Below are 18,251 nucleotides of genomic sequence, written 5' to 3' on the forward strand. Positions count from 1 at the left end.
ATATGTCCGTTTATTTATATTTAGTATTATTTATTAGTTACCTCGTAAAATAAATCCTGTAGGCACTGGAATGGAATTCAAAGAGTTGCAGTCCAGTGAGTCACAGCAGGCAGGGCACAGAGAGAGGTGATGACAAGATATGCAAGTAATACAATTGGAGGAGGAAGGAAAGTGTGGGTTATAGTGCTGCAATCAAGAATTTAGTCTCTGGTATGATCTCACACCCCTGTCCTCTTTAGATGGTAATGTATGAAGTAATCTTTACTTTAGATGAAGTAATCTTCACTTAATTCAGAAAGTGGTAAATCAGCCCTGCTGTATTTGGAGGCCCTCTTGTTCTTTCTGCTGAGTGGGGCCATAGACATCTGCCCCTAGCAATACCACTGTTGGGATATATTTCACACACCCATGCCTCTTTTAGGAGAAGATGGCTTACCTTCACTGTTTGCATGTATTCCAGTGCTTTGTGCCTAAAATGAAGGGTATGTCAGGGCACAAGCCAGCCTAGAAGTCATACACCATCCGAGGGCCTCAGTACATGTTATGGGGATGTGTAGATGCTACCAACATGCATCCCTCACTAGTCTCCTAGTAACATTTGTTCAGCATTTCCTTCTGTCTTGCAAACGCTAGCCAATGAATTAGAGCGGGGGGAGGGATGGGTGGGCAATATGTAGACTGGTGACATCACATGACAGGTTACTTTCACCACATTCCTGGGGAGAAATGTAGGGAGAGTCATGTGATGGTAGCAGCCACATGTTCCAGATAACAAGTAGCTAGGCACTGACTTCTAGTTCCTCTATTGCAGAAGGAGCTGATTGTGGTGACTTGAGTGTGTTGCCAATTGTATTGCCAAGAGGCAACCATTCTTTTTAGGGTTCAGAAACAATGAACACATCAATGGGGGAAGGCTAAAGATTTTATTAAGCATGAACTAACACAGCAAAGAAAGCAAGACATTACAGGGCAATGATTATAGCAAGAAACTACAGAGCAAGATTATGCGGCGTACATCCCTACAGTCACTGGGAACCCACTTAGAATCAGTGACAGACTCTAATAATGGCCCCATATGCAGCACCTTCCAGACTAGCCTGCGTCGAGGTTCTGAACTGGGAGTGTCCCAAGGACACATATATTTACTAGGTTCACATTAATCTCATCTATATTCTGGCTATACTCCAGTAACCTTGAGAATGTAACTCTGAAAGCGCATTGAGTTGAACATGCTTACACTGCCCGCTTCAGTTCTTCGCATTCAATGCACGAAGGTCTAACTGGGTGCCGAGTGAGTGCGTGAGGACGCTGGAGGCGGGGCTTATGTGAGCGCCCATATCCCTCTCCATACTTTAGTCCTACACGTGAGCAGGTGAAAGTCTGCATAGGGCTATGGTGGCTTGCCAAAGGCCATATAGTGAGGTCATAGTTGAGACAGTGGAGGCTGGTGGCTCTGATTTTGGTGGAGCAGTGAATTCATTCTCGGATTCAGTCAGAACCAGCCAAAACCCCAAAGGAGCTATCCAAGGGGCTGAACCCTGGGCCCAAATAGGTTTAGCACCTTGGATAGTTCTTTTGGAGCTTTGGCTGGTTCTGACTGAAGTCTGGAGTGGATTCATTGCCTACCAAAATCAGAGCCACCAGCGTTCACTGAATTGAAATGGCTTCCATGCTCATATTCTTAAATCAAGGTAGGCAACCAGGTGCCCTCTGGATGTTTTGGACTACAACTCCCCTAAGATCCAGCAAGCATAGCCAATGGTCAGGGATTATGGGAGTTGTAGTCCAAAATATCTGGAGGGCCACTAGGTTGCCTTCCCTTGCAGTACACAATTATACCATCTCTCACAAGCTGGCACAAGATAAAGAGTGGCATGAACAGGAAAGCTATCTTCACTAGAGCTGTGTGCAAATGGCTTCTCAAAATTCTCCAACCTATTTGTTGGCAGAGAAATTGGGGGACAATTTCACCAAATTTCTCCTAGGGGAGAAGAAATTCTCCCACAGTTTCTCACAGATAGGGCTCACTATTGGCAGGGGTTGTAGCACAGGTTCTTTCTTTTTTCCTAAGGGTTTTTGGTTTATTGCTCTGCTCCTGCAAGTGGCAACAGCATCCACCCTGTTGAAGCTTCCACTTTGCTGAGGCAGAAATTTGAATTTCTTTGGGGGGTATTTTTGAGCTTACCTAATCACTGCGAGGTGGCTAAGAGTGCCGTGTGTGCTTTCTCTCTCTATTACACATCCTTCCATTGCTATGCAGCCTCCCAGGCCACCTGCTGTTCCTGAACTGTAAAAGCCCCATGGGAGGAATTGCCTCATAAGGTCTTCCTCATGATGGCTTTAACTGAAGTGTGGGAAGCCAGGGAGGCTACAGGCTGCCACAGAGATTATTGTGCAATGACAGACAGGACACTCATGCACCCCCCTCAGTTGCCTCATAATTAAGGTAAGCTCAAGAACCCTAAACCCAGCCCATGAGAATTTCTCCGAAATTTCTCCTCCCTTGAATTTTTTCAAAAGTAATTTCTTTTCTATCGAATTGAATGAGAATGGTTGAAAAAGATGTGGGATAAATTTTCGGCACAGCACTAGTCTCCACCCCCTGCCCTTCATTCATACTTCAAGAAAATTGGATTTTAACATTCTCACACCCAACAGTGCCTGAGAGCTTCTCAACAGGGACATACTCAGCGATCTGGGTACTATATAATATACATAAAATCCTTTACTGCCTTTCTCCCTGTCTTAGTAAAAGAAAGCAAACTAACTAGCAATTAAGAACTGCTGCCAAGGGAGACAGAGAGTTTAGCCCATTGGCAATTATACAAAAAAACCCTAACCTTCTGGCACATGCACAGTGACCACGCCTACATTCTCAAGGCCCAGTCCAAAGTAGTAACATGCCCTGTCCCCAATTCTCTTTCAAACAACTGTCTGAATTAAATTGGAGGATTGGTTGTTATCCTTTAGCTTCTTTTAGTTCCTTTTTGCTTCTAATGTTTCTGACAGCTTGGTTTGTATTTGGTCAGACAAGGCAACACCCTTTACACACTGTTCAGTTTTTCTCTACGCTCCAGAATCCAGAGGCGTAACTCCATTACTTTGTGAATGTTGGGTCCTGTAAATCCTAAGAGTAGCACTGGCCCTCACTATCCCTGGGATTGCATTGATCCTGGTTACCAGTCTGTTGCTTGTTTTATTGTTGGCTTTTATTGTTGCTTTTATTGCAATTTTATTGTGTTTTATGTTTTTATTGCTTTTAATATTTTAACTGTGTTTATGTATTTCATTGCTGTGAACCACCTTGGGAGGGCTTCTGCCCTGAAAGGTGGCCAAGATTTTTTAAATAAATAAATAAGGGCTCTTCTAGACAGAGGGCACCTAGCACCACCAATCATTGGACTTCCGCTGTAAAGGACAAGCGGAATTTCTGTCTACTGCCCACACTACTTGGGAAATTGCCATTACATGCTGCAACCTTCTGTCCACGCCAGTAAGTGAAGATGTAGCCAAAGTTTTTCCCTCCCTTTGCTGCTCCGTCCCACCGCATTATCTCTCCGGAAATGCTTAATTCTGGATGTCCAAAGGTTAACTGCTGCACTTTTACTCCTGTTTAAGTGCATGCCCCCCTGATTTGAATCAGGACCATGGTGTTCCAGGAGTTGAGGGTTTCCCCTCCCACCATTTTTCCCTGACATTCCAACCCCGGGGGTGGGTGGTGGGTGGGAAGGGTGTTCAAAAAAGAAAAATAATAATCCATTCTAGTCATTTTCTTTTTTTTAACCCTCCCATAGTGGTGGGAGTTTCAGGGGGAAATTTGGTGATGGAGGGAAAGGTTTAACCCTTTCCTCTTGGAAGGCCATGGTCCCAATCCAACTTGCAGCTGTGTGCAGATAGCCCAAAAAATCCTACTAACAAGGCAAGCCGATGGCACTTTAAAAAACGTGTCTGGAATTGCCCTGAGTGATAACTATGCCAACATACTGACAGTCATAATATCTCCCTCCTCCTCCCAGTCTACTGCCATACCCTGTTGGCTCCTCCTCCCTGAGCACAAGAAATGCTTGCAGAGCTAAGGAACTCTGGGACTTGTAGTTCTTGAAAGGGCTTGTTGCATATGGTGGCACACTTCTCTCTGTCTCTCAGACTACAAGTCCTAGAGTGTCAGGCGTCGGTGAGGTCAAGCCACAGGCCTTCAAGTTCTGGGACCTGGGGCGCTAGCTGGCTGGCTGGCTGAGTAGGCCAGAAGGAGGTGTCTGATCCAAAAGGAGTCCGGTCCCAAAGCAGCCAAACAAGGATCAGAGGGGCCCGAAGCAGGTACATAGTCCAAGGCAGGCAGAGGTCAGCATCCAAGGCAGCAACCAGGAAAAGGGAGCGGGAGTTAAGCAGAACCCTCCAACCCCAATTCAGCTTGCTCTGACTGAGGAGTTAGTCCTGAAGTCAGGGCTTTATAAGGCTGAGTGAGCCAGGATTGGGCCTTTGGGATCAGCTGACTGGATGTGTAGGCAGGCTGGCACTGCTGTCTAGAGCACACCCTTGAAGCCTACAGTTCCTACTGCAAGAACAGAGCATTGTTGGCGTAGGTGGTAAGGTGTGGGGCCTGGTTGCTGGGAGCTATTGTTCAACAAACACACATCCCAGTGCCTTGCACTGAATTTTCTGTCCAAGCACTCTCTGGCCCTCTTGGGGAGGGATGTGTGAGCAGGGGAATGAGGCCTAGGCCTGTAGTATTTTAAGCAAGTATGCCTATACTAGAGACGACCGTGTCCAAGTGCATGTGTCGGGCAGTGGAGGGCGTGTGGCAAGCCCTTTCAGATACAAGGGGCTGGAGCATCCCTTCAGGTATCATTTTAACCAGACCTGTCTCAAGTGCTGTTCAGACAAGCACGTCTCCCCCTGCCCCCCGTTCCATGTTCACTGATTGTGTGAGGGTGGGGCAGGATCTTGCTCGCTGAGCACTCCTCCTGATGCAGATGTGGCCGCACCTTCACTATCAGTGTAAAAGAGGGGCAGTCAAATCTTCAGGCTATGCAGTGCACGTACCCTTTCACACTAACACTGATCTTGTGACTGCCAGGGAGCATGACCAATGGGGGGCAGTTGTGGGAGGCATGGAGCAATTGATTGATGCCTGGGTACCTTGTCAGTGGTACAGTCCCGCCCCCCACCCCACAATATGCATTCATATGGACAGCCATTTGGAGGCCATTTGGAGTATCCATTTGGATGTGACGTCTATATGCCACCTGTTCAAATATTGTAAGTGTTGTAAGGTCCTCAGTCCATTGCATTATAGGAGGTGAGCATTTATTGTTCCAATGTTGTAATATCAGACTTTGAACTGTCAGAAGGGTGCAGAGAATCCATTACGCTGAATTGTTAATTCCCATGAAGCAGGGCAATTATTTAAAAGAGCGTGTACCTAACTGAATATTAAAGACTGTTCCAGTAAAAAATGTATTTGTATAATAAGCTTGTCCCAGAGTGAAGCAACTATTGGACATTGCCAAAACATATGTTTAAAAGAAGCATTAGGTGTTTTGCACCACCAGCAATTAGCCAAATTAGGCAATCCTTATTAAAGAGACATTGCAGTGTCCAATAGACATGAAACAAACATTTTTTTCTGAATAAGGCTGCCTTTACATTGAAGTAAAAACCTGCAGTCTTCCTGTTGTGGAGCCTTTCCACATTTACAGCGGTCTCCCAGATAGCAACCATGTGATTGTGGAGAGGGGAAGCTTTTAATTTTCAGGGTTCCATAGAACTCAATGAAATAGCGCCATGTAGTGGCTGTTTTAATAGCATAACAATCTGACTTAAAGCAAATATTTCATTATTTCCAGATCTTTGTGAGATGGAATAACCGGGAAATACCTCTGGATGTACCCTGGAGGTTGACAACGTCACAAACGTCTGTGAGTGAGCAATCTCAACAGCAGGATAAAAGCTCTGTGTGAAAGAAGCCTAAGATGCAGCCTAAGATCCATAGACGTGACAGGCAGACGCCAAAGTGGTGATTAGGCATTTTGTGGTGGTGCCCACAGCATGTTCTCAAATTCCCAAATGTGCCCATGAGTCCAAAAAAGTTGGGAACCCCTGTGTTACTGTATTTTAAATCTTTGCATTGCTGCTATGTTTTATTTTGGTTTTTATTTTTATTTTGGTTTTATACAGTAGTTTTAAACTTTAAGTTATGTTTTATTGTGCTGTACTTTATGGTTTTAATAGCTGTGAACTGCCTAGAGAGCTTCGGCTATTGTGCAGTTTATTACTAAAAAATGTAATAAATAAATGTTGCTTGTTCTGTTCCAGCAGTGCTTTCTGATTGGCTACTGCAATCTTCCAAGATCAGGACACCCCAAATAAGATACAGGGAAATACGTTTTCATAGGCACCATTGAGCATGATTTTTCAATTTAGTCTCAATTTTATGCCTCATGGTTATGGGCTAGCATGCTCAAGCATGGGCCCCGTAAACCACTAGGCCCCAGTAAAGTGTAGCTCTATTCCTCACTCCACCCACTATTAATGTTACAGGAGTTTTGTCCTCCAGATAACCTGGTAGGCCTATAGATAATTTGAGACTATCTAGTTTCCTATGCTTGCAAAAGGGTTAAGATTCATGGTCTATCCTAGCCTTGCCCAACCTGTTGCCTCCAGATGTTTTGGACTACAATGCCCAGCATTCCTTGATCATTGGCCATACTGGCTGAGGCTGAAGGGAATTCAAGTCCAAAACATCTAGAGGGTACCAGGTTGGGGAAGGCTGCTCTAAGTGTTCCCCATATACTGCCGCTTGCTTTTTACATCCATTCCACAGCGCCATTTCCTCTGCTTTCTGCAGTTGTTGGAGTCCCCTGAAAGAGATGAGGGCCACAAGTGGGAATGTAGTTGCCTATCTGAGGCTGGCTACTACTGAGAAGAGTTGCTGAGAAAATTTAGAAAATCCTAGGGAAGGAGATAGGAATTGTTAAATTTAAGTGATTAGGATCACTTAATACAGACGGCGATCACATGTATTCCATAGACCTGAACTAGGTTAACCATCATTTCCCTCTCTCCAAGGTACTTTGGAAACTGTAGGATAGGGATCTCTAATACAATTCTCAGCATCCTCACCAAAATACTAATCCTGATGTCCTTTGAAATGGGAGAAGCTCTGACAGTTAAACTACCAGAAAACTGATCCACCTCTAGTGTATCTGTGCCCATTGAAGACTGATGAGCTATCCCTCTCTTGTCTCCCTCTCTGCAGTTTGGCTCATTGTCTTCTAGTTTGACTTTTGTGTCCATGTCCCAAACATCAAGGGAAACCCAATCATAAAGGAGAGCTCCAGTGACAAACTGCAAACACGTAAAGTACTTTTAAAAATATATTTTATCCGGGTTTTTTTTTTTTCAAATGCTGCTTTATTTCTTTAAATAAATAAAGCTCCAAGTTGGCAGCTACGGAGACCCTACTGATATTGCCTGTTCTGAAGCCCTGTACAGCCATTGCTCTGTGTGCATGGGGTGGGGAAACATAATTGTGCTGACTGCCATTACCTGCTCTGCACCTGTGGCATCCACATATTAGACAACATGTATGCACAGTAGGCTATGCCTATAGCCCCCAAAGGGCAATGCAAGCCGTTGTGTGGTGAGGTCTATATGCATCTGCCACCATGTGCATGTGTCATCCAATATGTGGATGTCAGGTGTGCTAGGTGGCAAGAGGGCTAGCAGATCTGGTTGTGATTTTCTGCCCTCGCCCTTCATTGATAATGGATCTCTGAACAAGACTTCAGTTTTCTCTAAGCTGCAGCTGGCTCTTTGGCACCCTCTAGAGAATATTCTTACCCATTAGTTATTTCAACCTCATTTTATATTATGACTACACTCAAGGGAAAAAAAGGAGACTCCCCGATCACCACCCAGTCTGAACTGTAAATACTTTCCTTTAGCCCCATAGTAAGTAATTAGACGAAAAGTGTAAAACCAAAAACTTACCACTGATACCTATTTCATGAGAAAATGGTATAGCCTTGTAGCTCTAGTCTTTTCTGTCTATATTCAACACTGATTGGTTGCTTTTTTCTGATTCTCAAAAAGAAGGGTGTGCAATATGTGTTACATTCCTGACTCCAAGAAGGGTTTGTAGTATGTATTATATTCCTGACTTCAGTTCACCACCTGATATATCATTTAGTATTCTTCATACTTTTCTCCAGATTGGCTTTTTAAAACATTTTTTAAAAGAATTTTCTCATATCAGCTCAATTCTAGGCCTTTTTAGTGTAAATTACAACCAACTAGCTGCAGGTACAGGAGTCTAGTTTGCTTGAGGATACTCTTAGAAGAATAGGCTTAATCTATCAATTCTAACAGCATTTCTACATGAGGCTTTTATTGTGCGTGATTGCTCACTCACGGTAGTTTGAGGGTGCGTTACATGATGTTCTCCTCCTCCAGGGCCTCTCCTGTGCTTTGCAACCCTTATCACAGTTTTTTTCCGTAACAAGGAAAGCCTGGTATTATTTAGAAATGGTGGAGCAAGAGTCTCATGTAATAGTGCAATTCTGCTATGCCACAGTACCATCTAGTGGTTGTATAATGAAACATATAGAAAGGCAGTGAAAGAAAAACGGAAAACAGCACATGTAAAGGAGGCAATCTTAATCCTGCAAAGAATCCAGAAGCAGAAGCCTTGATAAAGGTGTGGGATTAAAGCCTCACGTAGAAATGCCCTAAGACTTGATTATAAACAAGGTTGAGGCTGTTAATATAAGACTCGTTTATAAACGAGGTTGAGGCTGCTACTGTTGAACATACAGTTCTCAGGAGCGATACAGTTCCTACCTAGAGGGCTTACTGTTGAAATTCTCTCCATGCCAGCGGTGAGGGAGGGGGAAGATCAGATTCCTGGCTTTTAGGCCAGAGCGCTGTCTCTGACCTCGGACCCAGGAATCTGAACTTTCCTATGGCCGCCCCAGACTCTGTCTAGGATTGCTCCCTCCATGGATTTAATTTGATTCATTAGTTCTGCATGCCTGCTGTATGCAGACACGTACCTATTATGTACACAAAATAAAGCCTCATCTACATCTCCAACAGAATGAGGTGGTGGCATCCTGATATGGTAGAGTGGTCTGTACTGCTTCAGACTATAAATGTAGGATTCCATTTTTTGAATACTCTGCCATGTTAAAAAACAAAACACCCCACAAATTAAAAACAACAACACAACAACACACTACCATATCAGGGCAACGACTGGAATATAACATTCCTTCCTGATGTACTCATTTTCTACCTGCAGAAAAATTCTTATGTGGGACAGCATTAAAAATGTGATCCCCTAATCGCAATCTGAATTCTACCACGTCTGGATCTCACCATCTCATTCCCACCTCATTCTGCTGTATGTGTAAACCAAGTCTAAGTGGGGCTTGCCGTAATATATCTGTGTAATGTGAATAGCCGAACAACACTGCGTTCCATGGCTGACTGGCCCAGTTCTGACCTTTGTAATCAGGGCATGCTGCTTTCTCATTGGATACAATGCAGAGTAAGCTACGTGCAATTGAAGCCTATAGAGAAGGTTCCTGTTGAAACATGCATAGGACTGCGCCCTAACTGCTTAAATTCCTCTAGATTCCCAGTAACAATCAACTTCTCCCTGCTGCCTTTTGCTTTGCTTTTCGTGATTATTCTGAAGTGGCAATCAGTGTTTTGGTAGGCTTGTAAATATTCCTGTGTTCAAGAGTTCTTAAACTGAACCTTTGTGAGAAGGGACCCTGAGGGTCATCCAACCCATCCCCAAATCTCATAACAAAACTTTAATCTTCCTGGGAAGAATCCTAAAGAAGCAAGATGTTTATAAAAAATAAAGTCTGCTTGACAACCATAGAATTGGGTGTCACCTGCTTGACACCCATAGAATTGCAAATCATAGAATTTGCATAGAATTGCAAGCACCCATAGAATTGCAAACACCCACTGCAAACACCCATAGAATTGGGTGTCACCTGCTTGACACCCATAGAATTGCAAATCACCAGCAGACCATTCTCTGTTCTAATCTTTGAGTCAATTTGTGTGGGTTGGGAATATCAGGTGCGATCCCACTCCCCCACCCCCATACTGCACCTGTGTGCTTTTTCAAGGTGTTAATGGGGCTACTGTGCCTATAAAATAGCATCCCACAAAGAGTCAGACTTAATTTCAGGGAGCTCTGACCAAAGCGTAGCCTCAGGACCTATTTTTAGTGAATAAATGAATGGCTCTGAATCATAAGGAAGCTGCTATCAGGAAGTTCCCAATTCATTTTGAATACACATTCTGCAAGGTGTTAATGTGCCATTGATAGTGGGAGCCAGCCATTTTTGATATCTCATTAGGTAATGCACACAGATATTCAAATGGGCATTTAAGCAGGGGACCATAGATCAGGGGTCCCCAACCTTTTTGGACTCTGCACATTTGGGAATTTGAGGCCATGCTGTGGGCACCACCACAAATGCCTAGTGGGTGGATTGCTGCTTTGACGTCTACCTGTTGCAACTACGGATCTTAGGCTGCAGGACTGCAGTTGCTGACTTCCCCACCCACCCAATCTGGGTAGTAAGATGTCTTGCAGTGGCAGAAGTGATCACCAGTTAATAGGGCTGGGAAGGAATTTTATCTGCATACTAATTTGCAAGGACTGTGCAGAGGGTTTTTTTTTTTTTTGCCTTCCCCGTTTCAAGATTAATTCCATTGTAAATAAGTTGATCTGGACTATCAGTAAATTCTCTGTGGATGCTTCATTTTATAACATTGGGCACCACTATGTAGGCATGAGAAGCACTGGGCTGGATCCATTGGTGGGGGGAACAGGACTGGGCCCTCTGATACCACACGTTGGGGATTCCCGTAAGGGATCTCGGGAATGTGGCACCAAGACCAGGCCAGCATGGGGGCTGTGAGCTGGCCACATCCAGGGTGGTGGAAAAGGGTTCACATTAGCGAACTACTCCGTGATGTGCCCCTGGCCTGCAGGCCAGGAAGTGGAATTGGTCAGCAGGCAGGCTGGCCATGCCCTATGCTGCTGCCAAACCTGTTCAAGTGAGTCATAAATTTCTTGCCAATTTATTATCCCAGCTATGTCTGTGTGTCTAATTCATTATTTTCCCTTTGCCAACAGGACCCAATTAAGCGCTGCCCACACAAAATGCTCACCTGGAAAAGCCTTGTCATGTCTTTGTGTTGAGCAAACACTAGGTGTCGCTCACATTGCGCTAGGCTGCCTGTTAGATCTCCAAATTAGGGCCCTTGTGGGAGTCCAAGGGGGGGTGGAGTCAGGTGGACTCCCCCCTGCTCAACCCCATGGACCCCACTCACCGAGCCGCCGCCGCTTACAGACCTGTTTACCGGGCACTTGTGCAGTCCACGAGCAGCTGGCAGCTGTTCATCCCCTTACCAGACTGCCCTTTTGCGTAAAAATGGCAGCTCGGGTGTCTCCAAAAAAAGTAATGTTGCATAACTGGTGGCCGTAAAGGGGCCATTTATGCAGCATTACAGGCACAACTCTCCACCCCTCTGCACATACCATTTTGTGAGTGTGTGCTTTTAATTTAACAACAGTAATAAAAAAAAACTTGAGCTGCTCTGAAAGCCAGAACTGGAACACTTAAAAAAAAAAAAAAAAGGAATTGTTGGGCCACAGCAGGGTTATTCACCTCTCCATTCCTTTGTAAACCACAATAGAACTTACCAGCAAGCCAAGATACTTAGGACAAAGCCATTGAGAGCAAGGCGGGCTGGAGCACAAGGAGCAGTATGTCACCAAACATGCTGGCACTGCAGGGTACTTGCTCTGTGAATTGTCAGGAAAGAAGGTGAAGTTGGTGTGAGCATGCAAGAAATGGGTAACAGTTGAAGAGTCAAACAAAAACTAGTTCAGGGGTAGGGAACCTGGTGCCCTCTAGATGTTTCAGACTACAACTCCCATAAGCCCCAGACAGCATGAGATTATGAGAGTTGTAGTACAAGTCATCTGGAGGGCACCAGGTTGCCACCCCTGAACGAGTTTATTATAAACTGCTGTCAGTTGTGCAAGGGAACGTAGGGCAGTATCCAGTGCGACACAACTGTTAACACAAATCACGTTGCACTAGTGTAAATGACCTCAAGTGCAACAGCAAAAGTGCTTGCTAGTGTGATGGATTTTCAGAGGAAACCCATTATGCCAGCAAGCGTTAGTGGCATTGCAGTAGAGAATTCACGTGAGCGCAGGGGTCTTGGTCTCTCTCTGTCTCATCTTTCTCTGTCATCTCCCTCCTCTCTGTGGTTCCTCTTCACTTCTTTCTCCCTCTTTCTCTCTCTGGCTTCTTTTTCCGTCCGTCTGTCTTCTCCGTCCGTCCCGTCCTTCCTTCCTGTTCCCTCTCTGGCCCTTCCTTCCTTCCTTCCTTCCTTCCTTCCTTCCTTCCTTCCTTCTATCTCTCTGATTTCTCTCTCTCTCTCTCTCCCCCATTCCTGTTTACCAGACTGTTGCCTCAAGGGTCTTTGGTGGGGTGTGCACTTCACCACTCTTAGCTGTTTTTGGGACAGGGGGCCTTTTCCTTCCCTATTAAAGCCAGTGGATCATTGCTCCATTAGTTTTAATAGGGAGTGGGAAAGCATAACTGCCAAAAATCGGCTGGAGTGGGAGGTGAAGGTCACCCCCCTGTCAAAGACCCTGTTGCCCCAACAGTCCTTGGTGAGGGGTGGACTTCCACCCCCCCCAACCATTTTTCGGCAGTGAGGGTTTTCCTCCTCTGTGCAAGTGAATGGAGGAATTAGCTAGGAGGGCACCCTTAGCCTGGCCTTGCCAGCACAGTGGTGGCACTGGGGATCCCGCATTAGTGAAACTGACTTTATGTTAGCAGTAGTGTCGCATTGGGTACTGCCAACAGATTTTTAAATAAATGCAAATAAATGGCATCCTGGTCTGGCTGCTGTATCGCAGGGATCAGCAAACGAAGAGTTATGGGCCAAATCTGGTATCATTTGGCCCCCTCCACCCCATCCTCAAAGACACCCTTTAGTAAAACTAATGGATGACAAAGAACTATATGATTGTTCTTGTGCAGCTACTTTTGAGCTCTCATGGAATGCCTTTGTTTCTTTTTTTACCAATAGGTTTAGCGTCTGGACACTGTTAAGACAATGACGGTAATTAAGCGTGTGACCAACTATCTCCATTGGCTCTACTGGCAATTCCAGCTGATCACGATGGCTTACCTCATGGATCCCTTTGAATGGTGGGTCTTCCACAGTTTTCTCCTTGTTGGCTGTATGATGTCGGCGTACATTTTTTATGCTGTTATTCCTCCTCGGATCCATCTGGTTCTGGAGCAAGTTCGTCATCTATTTGGCTTGCCAACAGAAAGTACTGTTCCAACCGTGATATGAACTTGTCATCCATAACAGTGGCTGAGGTTTTTTTTTCCTCCTACCATGTTGTTTGTTTTTTTAAAACTTTGAGCTTACAACCTATGGACACACTTGGGGTTTTATAGAAACAGTAAAATCTTTTTTTTTCCATGAAAGAAGCCTGAGAGAAGTCACAATAGTTACATCCTCATTTGCCTTATTCTACCTATAGAGCGCCTCTACCTGTTTAAACATTTTGGTGAGTGAAATGTTATGTAAAAATCTTAACTTTTCCAGAGGGGTTTGTTCCCGGCATTTTCTTGGGTTGTAATAGTTTCCCTGGATGTTCATTTCTTAACAGAATTCTATCTCAGAACACGCTTGTTATCATTAGAATTTTATTCCAATTCTTTACATAGAAATATTCTGTGAGAAACTGTAAAATGTGAATAAAAAGTAAAAAAGAAAAAAGCAGAAAGGATAATAAGGAAACTTTTATCTGTAGTGTACCTTGGGAACTAACTCCTGAATGTTATGCTACTCTATGGATCAAATCCAGGTTTAGGCTGTAATCCAATGCACACTTATTTTGAAGTAAGCCTAACTAAACTCAGTGGGACTGATTTCTGAGTAAACTCATTCAGGACTGTGCAGTTAGTTACGCCTGGTTGCGCATGACAACTGGTCTTGCATCATGTCCACCTGCACCAAATGCATTCATCATGTTCAGTGGGGATCAGAGGAACATAGCCATGTGGACCTACATGAACAGCATGCACAGAACTCATTTCCTAGATAAATCAGGACTGATATTTCCCAGGTTATCCCTAAGAATGTAAGGATGGCCCTGCAGGACCAAGCCAAGGGCCTATCTAGTACAGGATCCTACTTCCCCACAGTGGCCAGTCAGATGTCTCTGGGAAATACACATGCCAGCCCTCTGCTGCTGTTGCTCTCCAGCAAATGCGATTCGGTGGTGTACTGCCTTTGAACCAGGAGGTTCCATTGCCATTAGTAGACCTGTCCTCCACAAATTTTACCCACCCCCCTTTTAAAGCCATTGAAAAGAGTGGCTATCATATTCTTGTGGTAGCAAATTCAATAAATCAATTACGCGTCATGTGAAGAAGTATATAAATTGCATGCCCTGAACTTGTCTCTGTCCACTTTTTCCATGTCATGCATAATTTTATAAAACTCTTTCACATTCTCCCTTGCCCCGCTAGTACTATTTTTTCTAAACTAAAAAAAAACAGCCAAATGCTTAAGCCCAGCCTTCTCCAGTGTTATGAAGTAGCTCTCTTTTGAGTGAACAGTACTGACTCCATTTTGAGACACAGCCAAAAAGCCAGGCGTCTTCAACCCAAGCCTCAGCAAAGGTGGGAGAAAGGCACAGGAATGGGGTTGAGAGCATCATGCAAGACTAGATCAAGCAATTCAGTTTCTAATGGACTTTTAAAAATGCATTCCCTAAAGGCAAAGATAGGGGTAAAAATTCAGCAAAACATGAATGTTCTGGTTAGCAAGAGTGATATCTGGTAAGTTACCTAGTAACCTAGTAAGTTACCTGTAATATGCTCCCATTGTTGAACTCCAGCCTTGACACCTGTCTTTAAAACAGTCATTGACATGTACCTGGTTCCACTGGGGGTCTGCGGGGGGGGGGAGGCGATCTGGTCCTCCCCCCCAGAATCCTTTCTGGCTGGCTCTGCTCCATGGTGAGTCCGCAGAACCACCGGCCGGGGCCAGCCGCAGCCGGACTTCCGGCCGCAGCCGGTCTTTGGACACAAACAGCATCCGGCGTAGCGGGTGCCATTTGCATCCCTTTGCCTTACTGTGATAGGCTATGTAAATCTTTACGTAGCCTATCACGGTAAAGAGCAAGGACACAAATGGCGTCCACTACGCCATTTGCGTCCCTTTGCCTTACCGTGATAGGCTACGTAAATCTTTATGTAGCCTATCACGGTAAGGGGAAGGGATGCAAATGGTGTCCATTTGTGTCCAAGGACCGCCGCGGATGGACCTGGCCGGACCCAGACCTGGCGGTGCCAGGTAGGATCCGGCCGGGTCGGACTTCGCGGGGTGGCGGGATGGGGTGGTCCGTTCCTCCACGGACTCCGGGGGGGGGCGGATTCTAAGAACCCCCCCCCCGGGAGTCTGTGGCGGAATTCTCTGCCATCCCTAAAAGTCACCTTTTGTTAAAAGACTAAGAAGTAGTACACCCAATATTCCCAAGCACCCTCTTTTGTTATACAGGATGGAAGGCCAACTCAGGTTTTCTCCCATAGCAAGCAGCAGCATTTCCAGCACCCATGAGCAGTGTCTGGCTTGTCAGAGTTGTGATGTCACTGCCTTTCTCTGAACTGTATAAGAAGCCTCAGGTTGGGGCAGTCCTGAGTCCCCCTCTTCCCCCTCTTCCCAGAAGTGGGGGCTATGCTGCTGAAAGCACGAGGTGCCTCACCCCTGCAGGGGTATGGTGCCACACTGCTGCTGAAATCACTCTGAGTCTCTCCTCCCAGATGAAAGGGTCCATGCTGAAATCCCTGAAATCACTGAGCTCCTTGCTTGCCAGAGCAAGGTGCCAACAGTGGGTGCTTTGCCTCCCCTAGTCAAGGCTCTCTGCTTTCCTTCCTCTTCACCTGAGACCAGGAAGTGCAGCGCACACTAGTTCCTGTCTGCAGGAAAGGGCTTCAGCCCAAGGAAAGGTATAACTGTTTTTAGAAAGTCTTAGTACAAATTGTAGCCTCCACCCCTGCTTTCCCTTCTCTCTCTCTCTGTGTGTGTGTGTGTGTGTGTGTGTGTGTAGGCTTCAGGCCTCTGGAAGACTCCCTCCCACAGTCTTGAAAACTACTTTTAGGCCTGGAGCTCAGTTTCACCAAGAATACAGCTAATTTCCCCACCAAAGCATAACTTTGTGAAGGCTGGAGCATCCTCAACTAGTCCTAAGTATTAAATCCATTTGCTCAGCTAATTCCCCCCAAAGTAGCTTGTGCATTTGAATCTTTGTAAACCCCAATAAATGTGCCATTGTGGTGTTATCCTCTCCAACAGTGTCTTGAGTGTGAATGTGGGAATTGCCTTCTTAGCTACAGACGCTCTATTGACAATGTCTAAGGATTCCTTATAAGTGGGTGTGCGAGTCTCGTTAGAACGTGTGCAAGTTTGTACACAGGTCTAACTAGAGCACATCATGTAATACCAACATGGGGCCATCCAGATGTGTTGGACTGCAGGTCCCATCACTCCCAGCATTCCCAGCTATCCTACTCTAGCTAGAATGATGGGAGTTACAGTCCAACACATCCTGAGGCCACCAGGTTGGGGAAGGTAGATTTAGCATTTCCGTATAAGGAAAGGGTTCCAACCCCATACATAATTTGGGGTCTACATGGAAGTGGAATGAGAAGCGCTTTCTGGTTATATCTGGATTTTCTTGATATGTCTTTGGTCTGTCAGGGGCACACGAAGCAGGAAAAGCGGTGTATACAGCACCTAAAACCTTGCTTTCATGGGTCATATGAAAGCACTTCTCAATCTGGGTGGACAGAGTAGAACTGAACGTCATCAACCCTGCTCAGCGAATGAGAGAGAGGCTTGTTCCCCACCCCTACCCCCTGTGTGGGGGAAGGAGGAGGAGGCTTTTCTGCAGAAACAAGAGTTCAAGGCTGGGGAAGCAGAGGCTAGCAGAGGGAGGCAACTCCAACCCTATCCTGGGGATAGATAGCAGGACGTCTATCCCCAGGCTAGCTATTCACAGTATGTTGTGTGCAATAAAGAATACACAGACAGGAAGGCGTGGGAATGGCCAGTAGCAGGATCCTTCAGTAGTGGTATTTTGCAGTAGTGTTACTGTGATCTGTTGAAAAGTAAACAATACAGGAAGGTGAAGGGGCGGCCAGCGCTGCCCCGCCCTTTCAGTTCCATGCGGTTCAGTCCTATGTGTGTGTCTACTTGAAAGTAAGCCTCACACCGTTCAAGGGAGGCCATGTGCCCAAGTTTTGCAGCTATGAAATGTCATCCTGCACCGTTTAACTTGGGAGTAAGCCCCATTGTATTCAGCGGGACTTACTCCCTGGGAAGAGCACAGAGGATTGCAGCCTTGCTCTATCTGTATTCCCTTTCCATGGTTGGAACTTTATATGCTACGAACCTCCCCCCCAATTTTCTGTATAGCCTGGGATTGCCGGGCATGTGTGATGTTGCTCAGTCTCATACCAGGATCATATTTGAACTTAACTGACTGGAGGCTGATTGGGGGAGGACAGGAAATGCTGAAAGCAAGCTCAGTGGGTGTTCCCCCGACCCCCCAATAAGCTGCCTCTCACCCTTGGGGAGAGGTGCCGCTCAATGAATGAGAGAGGCTTGTTTCCTGCCCCTGTCCAACCTCCCCGCTGCTACTGCGCTCTGAAACAAGGCTACATACGTGAATCGCGAAACCGCATTAAATTGGCGATGTAGAAGTTAATCTAATAAGGTCTTGCATCTTACAATAGCAAATCGACTAGTGACATGTTCCAGCATTTAGGGTGGCTTCTGATGTGGCAACCTAGCATACAAAGATTAGAGGAAACTTAACCTAATCTCTGGGATCCTCCACACCATTGCATATCAGACCATTGACGTTAGCTGCATAATAATTCCTACAAGTCAGAGCTATAACTTGGAGCTCTACTAACTCCTAGCACATTCCAGGAGCTACGGTAGATTTACTGGTGCAGGTTGTCCCGATTCAGGTTCCATTCAACCCTCCTCCACACTTCTTATTATGAGTTAGTAGTACTTTTCAGTATACCCTGTGCTTTGTAATGGCAGTTCTACACGTTACACAGCAAACACAATTGCCGTGAGCCTACTGTTGTTCCACTGGTGTT

General features: G+C 45.5%; 1 long non-coding RNA gene across 1 annotated transcript; it reads left to right on the plus strand.

Annotated features, from left to right (window-relative positions):
* Positions 1-4,189: 4,189 nt before the first annotated feature.
* Positions 4,190-13,825, plus strand: LOC146351496 (uncharacterized). The gene is made up of 4 exons (XR_014789620.1): positions 4,190-4,317; positions 5,847-5,918; positions 7,259-7,357; positions 13,144-13,825. It is a non-coding gene; the product is annotated as an uncharacterized LOC146351496 (long non-coding RNA).
* Positions 13,826-18,251: the final 4,426 nt, after the last annotated feature.

Source organism: Heloderma suspectum, chromosome 3 (assembly GCF_057233095.1).
Source record: "Heloderma suspectum isolate Gila_16-S chromosome 3, 16-S_ref, whole genome shotgun sequence".
Taxonomy (NCBI): Eukaryota; Metazoa; Chordata; class Lepidosauria; order Squamata; family Helodermatidae; genus Heloderma; species Heloderma suspectum.